General features: G+C 43.0%; 1 protein-coding gene across 2 annotated transcripts in view; it reads right to left on the bottom strand.

Moving 5' to 3' along the window:
- LOC138974012 (uncharacterized) overlaps window positions 1–12,727 on the bottom strand; it is a 502,416-nt gene that overhangs the window by 72,488 nt on the left and 417,201 nt on the right. The gene's annotated exons all lie outside the window — the stretch shown is intronic.

Raw genomic sequence — 12,727 nt, 5'->3', positions numbered from 1 at the left:
CACTGGTTTCTGCCCCCCTAACGCCGATGAGAAGGCGCTGGGCGTGGTCAAGGTGACGGTGGCTTCGCTCAAATTGTTCCACTCGATCACTGTCTTTATAAAGAACGAGTTCCTGTATTGATCAGTCTTTGAGGTAGGAGCTTTGAAACAGCGGCTGTTGTTGGTTGCCTGTCTCTGGAGGATGTTTTGGCTCTCATACCCCTCGTAGGCTTTAGGCTTGACTCGGCGCCGAGATACGCTCACCGGGGTGAGGAAGGAGTCAGGGGGTAGGGCAGGTACAAGTCCATTGATGATTTTGAACAGCATCGTCAGGCGAAGTTGCTGACGGCGTTCCTGGAGTGTAGGAAGTTGGAGGTACTCTAGCATCTTGGTGACGCAGCCTGGGTCCTTGGACACGTAGTCTTTCATGATGAACCTAGCGGCTAGGCGTTGGATGCGTTCGAGTCTCTCAACGTCTTGTTTGTAGTAGGGGTCCCAGACCACCGCCCCGTACTCAAGGGTGGACCTGACAAGAGTGATGTAGGCAAGGCGACGGCACTCACGTGGGCAGTTCCGGAGGTTCCGGCGTAAGAAGCCTAGGATTATTTTAGTCTGACAAGGTGAGTGTTACATTTTCCAGCTTTAGTAAACGTTATCTGACAGAAAATAATGCTTTCAATGAGACAGTCAGTATCTGTTTACAAGTTGCTCTGAGCAGGACTGCTAAGGAATCGATCATGCGAGTCAAATAGCTCTGGTGCACTCCGAATCATTCGCCTTGATAGAGATCATTTAGTAGTGGTAGTACTTAGTCCGATTATCTTGGACATGTTTGTTGCCTGTTGGTGATCCTTTCAAATATGTGTCTCTGAAGTTGCACTTTTACTCCCTTACGTATATGCATTGTTAAAACTTCCATTCATGTCACTGATCGATCACTTCAGTGGAACAGTAAACGTGCGCTTTGCGTGCAAGAGGTCGAAGCAGTATTTCACCGAACATGAGAGAGCTCTGAAAATCGTGTTTATTTTCAGAATAGTAACCCAAAAGAGAAGACATACTTATCCCACTGAACAGTGTCGAGGAAATCATTGTCTTGTGCATTTGTTATATGTGTGTGTGTGTGTGTGTGTGTGTGTGTGTGTGTGTGTGTGTGTGCCTGTGTGTTTGTGTGTGTGTGTATTCTCAGACTTGTGTATGCATGATCACTGTGTGTGTGTGTGTGTGTGCGTGTGTGTGTGCGCGTGTGTGTGTGTGTGTGTGTGTGCGCATGTAGGGGAGTATATATATATATGTCAAACTCAAGTAAGCTTTTCTTGAAGTTGATGATGATTGAAGTTTGATACAATAACTCATTAACTGTAAGGTGGATTGATGAATAGTGTATCCTTTTCATGAATTTGTCTTCATTTCCAGGCTATGGAAGTTTCATGTTCAAAACAACAACAGAGCTGCCCCTGCAAGAAAAAAGGTGCGGAGGCAGGATAGGGAGAGGAATTAGCAGTCTCTATGTGTGGGCAGATGAAGAGGAAAGGACTGGTCTAAGTCCTCTCAAACTGAAATTGGTTTGCTGGGGAAGAAGGCTGATCCAGAAAACAACACCGCCCTCCAAGTCCAACCCTCCTCTAAACTTAATAATTCCAGTAAGTACCTTTTTATTCTGCAAGCTTTGTTAGGTGGATGACTTTGTTGCAGGGTATACTAAATAATGACAAAAAGTGGGGTTTTCAGGTCTCAGTCGCAAATTATATTACTGGTGCCTTTTGTTTTTTGCTATTCTAGTGAATGTGTATACATATATTTATTTCCTATTTTCAGAAGATAATGAAAAATAATTAAAATTCAGCTTCAGCATCCAGATTTTGTCGAGATATTTTGTGCAGTTAAATGTCACTACACACAACCTTTTAGTGTCTCATAAAGGGAAATACAAATGAACAGTCCCCACAATTGGGGTGCTGTACCATGAAACCCCTCTTTTAAAAACCTTTACAATTCAAGATCTCCCCTATTTTGAGACCTTGCGTTTCAGATGTTTAGGTCATAACCTCTGTAAATTTACCTTCATTGTAAGACTTCTTGCTTTTTAAGACCTTATTTTCTCAGATTTTGGGGGGTCGTAAAAGGGGGTTCCACTGTATTCTGAAATATGAATTCTTGTTTACTGTTTAAACTACACCCATTTGCTCTTTGTAAATGAAGGATATTTTTCAGATTGATTATTTCTGCCTCCATACTGATCTTTATAATATATATGACATATTGGCGAGCAGATTCCATGATCATGCTAAAAATGTAGGAAGTCATAATTATGATGTTTAGGTTTTAGAATTGTGTATGCCTTGCAGTTCAAATTCATGTCTGCCTTCCTGTTTAATTGTTTAAAAATCAAGACAATCCCTGAGACACATTTTCCAACCACATGTCACACAGCAGTTCTGCTTGAAACATCAGAATCGAATAGTATACCAAACAGGCCTTTATGCGGTTTAGCACTTGACTACTGCTGCTTCAATACGACTTGTGCAGAAAAAAATTAGAGATACAGTGGAGCCCTTTTTTTAAGATATTACAAACTCAATTAAAGATCAAAACTTGACTAAATGTACAAAGCAGTATGTCTTAGAATGGAGGTTATAAACGGAAATCTGAGAAAGTAATGTCTTAAAAGACAAATATTTAGAAAAAAAGGCGGGGGGGGGGGGGGGATGGCAAACTTAGGTTTTACTGTTCAATGCATGGGTAAACTGGGCATTCATTCCAAGTACCTAAAGATGTGTAACTGGCACTTTTGCTCATCGGTAGTACTGGAACACATTTGTACACAGTGCCACTGGTCAGTGTGTCAGAATGCCAACAATCTGGAAAGCCTATGCCTACAAGTAAATCCCCCCCACCACCACACACCCCCACACACACCTTTTACTCACACCTGCACCCCATTACATAGATGAATAGATTACAAATACTATTCTTTTACTTTTTATTTTCACACTTTTTCTTGCATTTGGTTCATGTTTATTATTTGAAGTTTGAATCTGAATCAAGCGTCTTTAGTGATGGGTGGTTTTCTGTTTATGCTCAGGACTTCAAGGCACTGGTGCTTGATGACAGCAGGCTCCCACTGGCCCACACACAGAGAAGAGATTGGAGATGCCCTCGCCCTGGAAGAAGAAGAGGATGGGAATATCAATAAAGCAAAACGATACCCAACATTCGCACAGCTTACATTGTGGACATACATATTTGGCTATTTGGGTGAAGGTGTAAGAGTCGCCATGTGCAGTTGCTGTGTATGGTTCATAGGAATGACAATTTAGATCCAACTGGCCAGTACACTGATTTTCGTCCTAGTCGCCTGTATTTAAGAACATTGTGGTGTTAAATGAAGTGCATTTCGTTGGGGGTTGGTGTAACCATACTCTGTATTTAGCACCATTCTGAATTTTTGTATGTTTTATCTCTCAAAGCACATTGTTTTTTGCTTTTGTTATGTACCATAAACTACCTTTTCAGCGCCCGCAGTACCTAGTTAACGCCCATCCTCCAACATTTGGATCAGTGTCGTCAACATATGTTGTGTGTGTGTGTGTGTGTGTGTGTGTGTGTGTGTGTGTGTGTGTGTGTGTGTGTGTGTTTTAAATGATGTGCACAGTTCTGCACCCTGCAGTGTCATTGTCATTCTAGGGAATGCTGAAAGACAACTATACTGTTTATTTAATACTCTGGTCACTGAAGTATCTGGATAGCCCTGTGAAAAGAAGATGGAGATGAGAGAGCGTCTTCGGAAGTTGAAGAGGTCTGAATTTAGTGATATAATGGAGCATGTGAAACGACCAGTGTTTTGTTACACCATTTCCCTCTGCAACATTTTAGCTTTCTAAAAAATAACCTTACCCCTTTCTTGACACATCGATGGATTGGATCAGTATCACTGACTAACTGACTGACTGACTATTCACTTTTTGGTTTTTGACTCACATGCGAAGCAAAAGTGAGTCTATGTACTCACCCGAGTCGTCCGTCCGTCCGTCCGTCCGTCCGTCCGTCCGGACGTCCGGAAAACTTTAACGTTGGATATTTCTTGGACACTATTCAGTCTATCAGTACCAAATTTGGCAAGATGGTGTATGATGACAAGGCCCCAAAAAACATACATAGCATCTTGACCTTGCTTCAAGGTCAAGGTCGCAGGGGCCATAAATGTTGCCTAAAAAACAGCTATTTTTCCCATTTTTCCCATTTTCTCTGAAGTTTTTGAGATTCAATACCTCACCTATATATGATATATAGGGCAAAGTAAGCCCCATCTTTTGATACCAGTTTGGTTTACCTTGCTTCAAGGTCAAGGTCACAGGAGCTCTTCAAAGTTGGATTGTATACATATTTTGAAGTGACCTTGACCCTGAACTATGGAAGATAACTGTTTCAAACTTAAAAATTATGTGGGGCACATGTTATGCTTTCATCATGAGACACATTTGGTCACATATGGTCAAGGTCACTTTGACCCTTATGAAATGTGACCAAAATAAGGTAGTGAACCACTAAAAGTGACCATATCTCATGGTAGAAAGAGCCAATAAGCACCATTGTACTTCCTATGTCTTGAATTAACAGCTTTGTGTTGCATGACCTTGGATGACCTTGACCTTGGGTCAAGGTCACATGTATTTTGGTAGGAAAAATGTGTAAAGCAGTTCTTAGTGTATGATGTCATTGCTAGGTTTAGTTATTTGACCAGATGTGTAGACCGTGGGATTAGATAGACTTGGGGGTTCTGGCTTGTAGAAAACTTCCCTGCTGCTCCGCCTTTTGGGGACGAACTTTGTGTTCAGTGATGTGTGCATAGGACTTTGCAACGTCAACCTCCACTGCAAACCATCTTTGTATTGTAGACACTATATTGTACCTGCAGAGAAAGATCACTTTTAGCTGTGCAGTGGAACCCTCATTTACAGCCCCCCCCCCCCCCCCCCCTTCTTTAAGATCCTGTTTTTTTGGATTTTCTGTTTATAATCTCTGTAAATTTACTCCCCCTGTTTAAGACGTAGCTGATTTTCTCAGAATTTTACAAGTTCCACTGTAGTATTTCCCTCTGCAGCATTATTGTCAGTCAAAAGGGATACACAATCTGGCACAAAGAACAGCTGACATGAACAATAAAGTCTGGGGAAGGGTCCTGAAAGTATCTTGATTAATGCGTTGAATTGACAGGTCTAGTAAACCTTGTGCAGAACAAATATGTGTTGACGAGTGCTCGTTGACATGTTGCAGCAAGCCAAGCCATAATTATACCTTGTTGAAGTAATACACATCATGGGTGTGGGTTATTCACATCTTTTATATGATTGAAATGCAGAATTCTAAGACTTGTTTCTGAAAATGTGTACATTTGCATTTAAGATCTACATGGAATAAAACTGACACTGTTCTCGACAATTGAGTATGTTTTTGTGTGCGCATGTTGCTTAGTTTATTGGTAATAATTGACTTTTGGTCAAGTTGTAACCACGAGTTTTGTAGCAAAGGTGCAAATATAAAAATAGACAGAAGATAATCAGATAATAAGACACTGCCACTGGGCTGCAAATTGCTTTCAATTGTTATTGTATTTATCTGTAAAATCATGATTTCCATGGCATGTATAATGCAGTGGAACCCCCCTTTTAAGACCCCAAATTTAAAACTCCCTCCTTTCTAAAACCTTGTTTTCTCACATTTTCTGTTCATAACGTCTGTAAAATTACCCCCATTTTAAGACTCATTCCTTTTTAAGACTTGATTTTCTCAGATTGTTTGAGGTCTTAAAAGGGGGGTGCCACTGTAGTTATAATGCATCTTCAGAAATTGAACACACATGCTGTATTTTTTTATAACCATGAAGAAGAAAAATACTGTTTCCAAACTTTTACAGTGTCTTATCCTCTAACTACATCATTTTAAAGACTCCATAACTTTTAATCACTCAACAATTCCTCTCTGTATGCCTGCAGTTCAAGTAAACCAGAAATGGTAAACCATTGCCACACTCAAGGAATTGGTTCCTGGCAACTTTTCTGTCGGGTGCGCAGCCTGAGAGAGACATGACAGAGATAGTTGCTCAAGATAAAAGATAAGCTTGACTTACACCAGAATTATGAACATTTAAACTCACCTTACTGATCTTTTTGTCTGAAATATTTTATGCCATTATTGCCACACATTGCAAGAATGTTTGATGTCCGGGTGCTTGTTCCCTGAACATTTCTGAAAATTGTTATAGTAATTATAGCAACATCTAAAACCACTAAGTGTAAACCAAAGGCTGGCCAATTACATACAGTTCTACAGCAACATCAGTTCTGAACATGAAGCTTTGAACATGCACAGCGACACTTTAAAATGGCAGTCAAAAAAGGATGAATGAAATTCTGCCACATTTAGTGTTTACTTCAATGAACACTGAGGAAGAATGTGTTCTTCATTAAAAGTAACCCTTTCACAAAGCTTTACCAATAAACTTCAATCATAGTTCTTACTGCACAGAAAAACTCATACCACTGACAATATAAAATGTCAGTTATAAATAACATTTTCTGTTGCACAACCTCCAAAGACTGCAAAGAAACAACTGCCCATAAAGCGTTAAAATATCAGTATCACGTGTGCTGACTGACCCTACTTTTTTCCATCTCAAAACATATTTTAGGGGGATTACTCACAGACTGGCTACTCTGTCAGTCTCTGTCTCGTATACAGTGCACCACAGGAGCTTGTATTCAACCGCCGGTCGATCATTATTTACTTCTGCATGCTTACCCTTACTACGATGATCGACCGGCGTTTTGAAACAAGCTCCTGTGCAGTGCACAGACACACACGCACCGTAGTTGCAAACACACACACTGTGTTCGTGTTCAAACAAAAACAGGAAAACTGGACACATTCGGCCGCTTGATTGATCCTTCATTCGCACTATACACCAGCAGACACACATACAACACGGCAGCAAAATGTGTCCAGGTCTTTCCAAAGTATACACGACAACACTCGCTTTATTTAATACTTACAACTCCAGTAGCAGGATAGAGCTGCGTCGCGGCACACACTGAACGGTAAAACACTCAGTTGAATCCAACTTTCCGACTGCTTGCTGATGATAACTTTGAATTTCGTGCGCCGAGCGTGTCTTTCTCGTGATTCTGTGTCGTTCGGAGTCAGTCAGCTGCTTTCTGAACCACATGGAGTGGATTTCTTACTGAAACTTGCTGGCTTGTCCCACTGAGCGACTATCCCATCTGCCATTGTTTTGAGTCGTCATGCTAACGGCACGCGCTCGCGACGAAAACCAGTCTTTGATGGCCAATTTTAATCTTCAAATGGTGGAGAGCAGACGCCAAATTACTCTTTTTGATTTAATTATTTAGCATACTTGTGGTGCTTTATTGAGCAAACTGGGCCAGGTGCGTCTTAATTAAGGTACACTTGATTCCCAAAAATCTTCAAATCGGCCGAATTCGACAGAAAACTATCCAAAATGGCGGCGTGGACACTATATCTTTAAGCTAGACCTTTGACACTTTGCACACGTTTAGGGTTTGATGATATATTGACGTGACCCAAGTTTGGTGGAGGGTCTTAAAAGCGAGGGAGTCTTCTGTCGGGTAGGATGATTAGCCAAGGAAGAGGGGGGGGGGGGGGGGTATAAGAAATTATAGAGTCTTTTATTGGAGTTTTTCAATTTTAATTTTGAAGAAGAAAATCTCACCTGAAGGATTGACATGTCTCCCATTTTTTTTAAAAGCACACATCTATAAAGGGAAAGTAATTGCATTAGAAAGATTACGCTGTGCAATGAATAAAAACAAACTTTTCCCACCCAGCTTAAACAGAGAAGTAGTAGAAAAGAATGTTATAATCTTGCCGACTAAGGTAAGTGGAACAGCCATAAACAAAACTGACCTTGGAGTAGGCCTACCAGTACGCAGACAAATGTGAGATCTCTTGCAGTGTATCAGCGCACATCGCTCACAAAAAGGCAAGAAATGAGCAGCCAAGCCGATTTAAATAGTTCGCACCACCATGAACCAATAGACTCGTTAAGTGTACAGTGTAACTGTTAGTGTTAGTGGTTATCGGTACTTTTTATGTGATGACGTCAGCGTTTTGTGCGCAGTTCAAAGTTTAGGGGTCAAAGTTTACGTTTGCTCCCTTTGATCAACTAACGAGCGGTGTAGTCTGGGGACTCGTGGCAAGAATACACCACAAAATTCAAATCATTGAACAAATTGTAGTTTTTCAGCAATTGCACATAAAAGTACAAAGAATCGATTAAGAGGATGACACAAGTCATCCAGCAAGTATGAAAGGGTGACACAATTAATTAAATAAAAATCGTTTCGAACGTAAACAACTCAGCGCGGGAGATAACTCCAACACGAGTTATCCGCGTCCTTGGGAATATTAGCCAATCAGATTTTAGACGTATCACTTTGCGCGGAATACTTGTCGTCTGCTTGAAGAGCAACAGCATGGCGTTTGAGTTTGCAGAATGAAGGCGCCTGCTATATATTTTGCACCCACGACCTTCGAGTAAACGGTAAGATGCTTTCAGTTACATGTATACATGTTTTTAATGGAGGGGGGGGGGGAGGGTAGACGGGAGGGGGTGAGGGGGCGCGAAAGTGATTGCAATGAATGCCAGATCTGTATCTGTGTCAATACGTTGAAAAACCACTTCTGTCATTTGATCGACGGAAGGGAGGTGCGCATATAAATAAGTCCTAAACTGGGTGGAGATCAGATTTAAAGATCTCCATAGATCCTGCCAGAACTTGATCGTCCTGTAGATGGTTCCAGTCTACGATCGTCCTGGGAAAATAAGAGTTCCTGTGAAAGCAGCGGCTATTGTCCGTAACACTGTTTCAACACTATTTGTTGACACAAAATCTTGGAAACGCCTTGCTGTTTAGATCTGTTCGTGTTTACCTTGCTTTCGTTTTTATGTGGCCCTGACAGTCAGAAATCAAATTGAATTTTGTACATCTTCGATATGTAGGTAATTGGTAATTAACTCTTGAATCTTGATGATGTTATTGCATGTACAGAAATCGGTACGACAGTCTATTAACATTATATGTATCATAAGAAAACACAGACATTTGAAGTGCATGCTTCATTCAATCCACGTGCGTTTTGCGTGCGGTCACTACTGGGTTCTCTCATTCGCTGCACAGAGCCGTAGACGATCATGTCACATATCTAATGTAACCTAATATTCTAGCCATGCGTGTTGGTACGTGTGTGTGTGTGCGTGCGTGCGTGTGTGCGTGCGTGTCTGTGTTTGTGTAGGTGTGTGTGTTAGTGTGTGCGTATGTGTGTGTGCTGTGTGCGTGCCTGTGTGGGTGTGTGTGTGTGTGGAGAGAGAGAGAGAGAGAGAGAGAGAGAGAGAGAGAGAGAGAGAGAGAGAGAGAGAATGTATGTGTGCATGTGTGTGTTGTGTGTGTGTGTGTGTGTGTGGGGGGGGTAGTTAAGTCGCATACAGCATTGTCTTTCATGTGATTTATTTCCTTGTTTGTCTGTATTTGATTCGGTTTTATCACTCTGGATACAGAGACGTTTCCTGACCCTTGCATCAGTCAAGAGAAAGCATGGATTCAAGACCACTGCCAAAACAAGGAACGTCTTCTGAAGACACGGTTCGCGAAGGTATGAGGCGAAAGGGTGACTTGGGGGGGATATGCCTGCTCGCTTGTGTATTAGGTGTGTGTGTGTGTGTGTATGTGTGTGTGTGTGTGGGTGTGTGTGTGTGTGTGTGTGTGTGTGTGTGTGTGTGTGTGTGTTTGATGAAGTCACAAACAAAATTGTTTTGCAGTTGATTTATTGCCCTTGTTTGTTTTCATTAGGTTATCTCATCCTGGATGCAGAGACTTCCCTGGACCCTCACAATCTCCCGGAATCTGTCCAGGAACAAAGCTTGGATCCCAGACCACTGCCAACACAAGAGGAGTCTTCAGAAGAAGCGGTTCATGAAGGTAATTCACACCCATCAATGTTGGAGGCCCGTGCCCTGGTCGACTGGTCTTTATGTGCGATATGCCAAACAGAAACAGAAGAAAAATTTGTAAATCCGACACAATCAACATTTGCCAAAGCTGGCGTGCAGACTGGGTACGGTCGTGTCGTCGACAATATTTTGAAACTTGAAGCCCTTGGGGATTCGTCTGTGTTTGTTTTGAACAAGGATCTCCTTGAACAAGGTAATGATATGAAGACAACCTTTGAAGAGAAAAAAGCTGTATGGCACAGAACCTGCAGGAACAAATTTGATAACCAGAAAGTTGCTCGTGCTGAGAAGAGATACTTGCAAGAAGAAGATAATGACCAGAAAGAACTGCACAGCCCCGTCAAAACAAGGAGGACGATAGGACCTGTGTGTGACCGCGATGCGGAAAAGATGGTACTTCTGAAAAACTTGTGAACGCATGTACATTTACCATCGACCAAACAATTCGTGAATATGCAGAGATTGTGCAGGACCGATCACTCTTGGGAAAATTATCAGAGGGGGATATGCATGCCTTGGACGCCAAATATCATTCATCTTGCAAGTTGACTTTGTACAATAAATCTAAAAAAGCCTTAGCAGAACGGGGAATTAATGACGCACACGAACAAAATGAGTTAACAGTGTTAAGTCAACTCCTTTCTTTCATTGAAGAAGAGAGAGAAAGCAAGTCCATGTCACTGTTCAAAATGTCTGAACTGTGCAAAGTGTATGACAGCCAGTTTCGTGAGCTGGACTGTTCATATAACAAAAAGGTTCATACAACAAGACTCAAAGAAAGACTTCTTCATATGGTGCCAAATCTGCAAGCTCAAAGGCAAGGGAAAGAAACTGTCCTTATTTTCGATACAGACGTCAGCAGTTTGCTGAATTTTGCAAGAACATTAGATGATGACGCATTTCATCTTGCACGTGCCGCACAGATTGTCCGTAAAGATATCCTTTCCAAAGACTATTGTTTTGACGGTACTGTTAAGGTCTCAGCAGACGTTGTTCCCGAAAGTCTGCGTGCACTCACAGGTATGATAATGCATGGAAACGTGTCTGGTTTGACTTTGACGGAGACCAGCAACAAGCAGAAGTCAGTGTCGTCAGTTTCCGAAGTTCTGATGTTCAACACAAGGAAAGGAGACAAGAGAAGTAAACGACCCACATCTTCAAGGTCATTTCACTCAACGTCGAGGGAAACACCACTGGCCAGAAAGAGAAAATGTAAGTTTTACGCCCTCACGGCAAAGCCATTAGGGGCATGTTACAAGGAAAAAATCCGGCTTTGTATGAAAATAAAAAATAAAAATGCAGGGGGGGGGGGGGGGGGGGGGGGTGTAGACCGCTGGCTGCCGGCTGCTAGAGGAGACCTGAAATGAGCTAGGGACCGGGTTGAGTCGTCTTGCGTCAGTGCTGAAACGGTTACTTTATTGGCTGTTGGCCGAACGGACACCCGGGCTTCATATTTTTGCATGCATGTATTCGTGTTTCCAAGGCCTGAGGCTTTCGCTGTGACCCTGGGATCTTTCTCGTGCGCATGCGTGCACACGGGGGGTGTTCGGACACCGAGGAGAGTCTGCACAAAGTTGACTCTGGGACACACATCTCGCGCCGAACTTGGGGGTTGAACCCACGCTGATAGTAACAACCGGTTTTAAAGCCAGCGCCTCTACCGACTGGGCAAACTCCCCACCCAATATGTTGGGGTCAAGAAGTTCCATGGAGGGCGGGGGGTATGGAGTAACACATAGTGTTTTGCTCAGAACATTCCCACCCAAGCAGAGCCGCGCTAGGGGTACGCATTACCGTGGAGCTGGCAGTCAGTGCTACCAAATGTCGTCTGTGTCTACCACTCGGTGGTGACTTAATGTGGGTCTATGTAAGCAGATGCCGCGCCAACGCAAGCAATCTGATGCAGAGTCAGGAGGCGGTTTGGTACAAGAGAACCTTAGAGGCCACAGCCTCGGCCGTCTAAGGGATCTGTGTGTATGGAGGCACATTTGGTTTCTGAGGTTCAAGCGGAGCTGTTGCCTCTGCTCCCAAGTTCCCGTGTCTCAGGAGGCGTTTTTGGTATGGAAGCAAACCTGTAGGTTGGGGCCTCTGCCTTTCAGGATGCCAGGACTACAAAATGTGTGTCTTGAGACACATTTAGCTTAAGATTCCAGAAGTGGATCTGTGCTGTGCTGGATCTGCTGCAAGCACACTAGAACCAGCTCGCAACAGTTGAGGAACAGATTGGTGACCAAGACCATCATCGGTATCTCTCCGAGTGATGGGTGTGGGCGGAGAAAGTCTCCCAGACTGAGGGCATTCTCCCTTCTGTAGCGGATGAGACTAGCCATCTCTTCCTTGAGAGTGTCACAACCTTCAAACACGTGTGTGAGATGTCCAGTCTTGCCACACTGACAGACTGCCTTGTCCCAGTAGATGCGGCTGCTGACCGTGCGCAAGCGACGCAACAGGCTCATGGGTCTCGGGGGGAGTGGGAGGTGGTGCCCTTTCCTATTGTAGGGGAGGTGTATCCATCCTCTCTCTTCACATGTTTGTGACAGAGTCTGCTCTCTTTCCTCTCTTTTTAGCTTGGCTAGCAGCAGTTTGGCTTCCTGGCAGGAGAGCCGAATGTCTGTCATTGGCATGGTTGACATAGCCGCTGGCCATATATATACCGGCCTTCTTTTATACCTCAGAACAAGGCAGAAGGAAGTCATGTGC

The sequence above is a fragment of the Littorina saxatilis genome, linkage group LG8, assembly GCF_037325665.1.
Source record: "Littorina saxatilis isolate snail1 linkage group LG8, US_GU_Lsax_2.0, whole genome shotgun sequence".
NCBI lineage: Eukaryota > Metazoa > Mollusca > Gastropoda > Littorinimorpha > Littorinidae > Littorina > Littorina saxatilis.
Note: the sequence above shows the minus strand (reverse complement) of the source record. Positions and strands in the feature narration are given on the sequence as shown.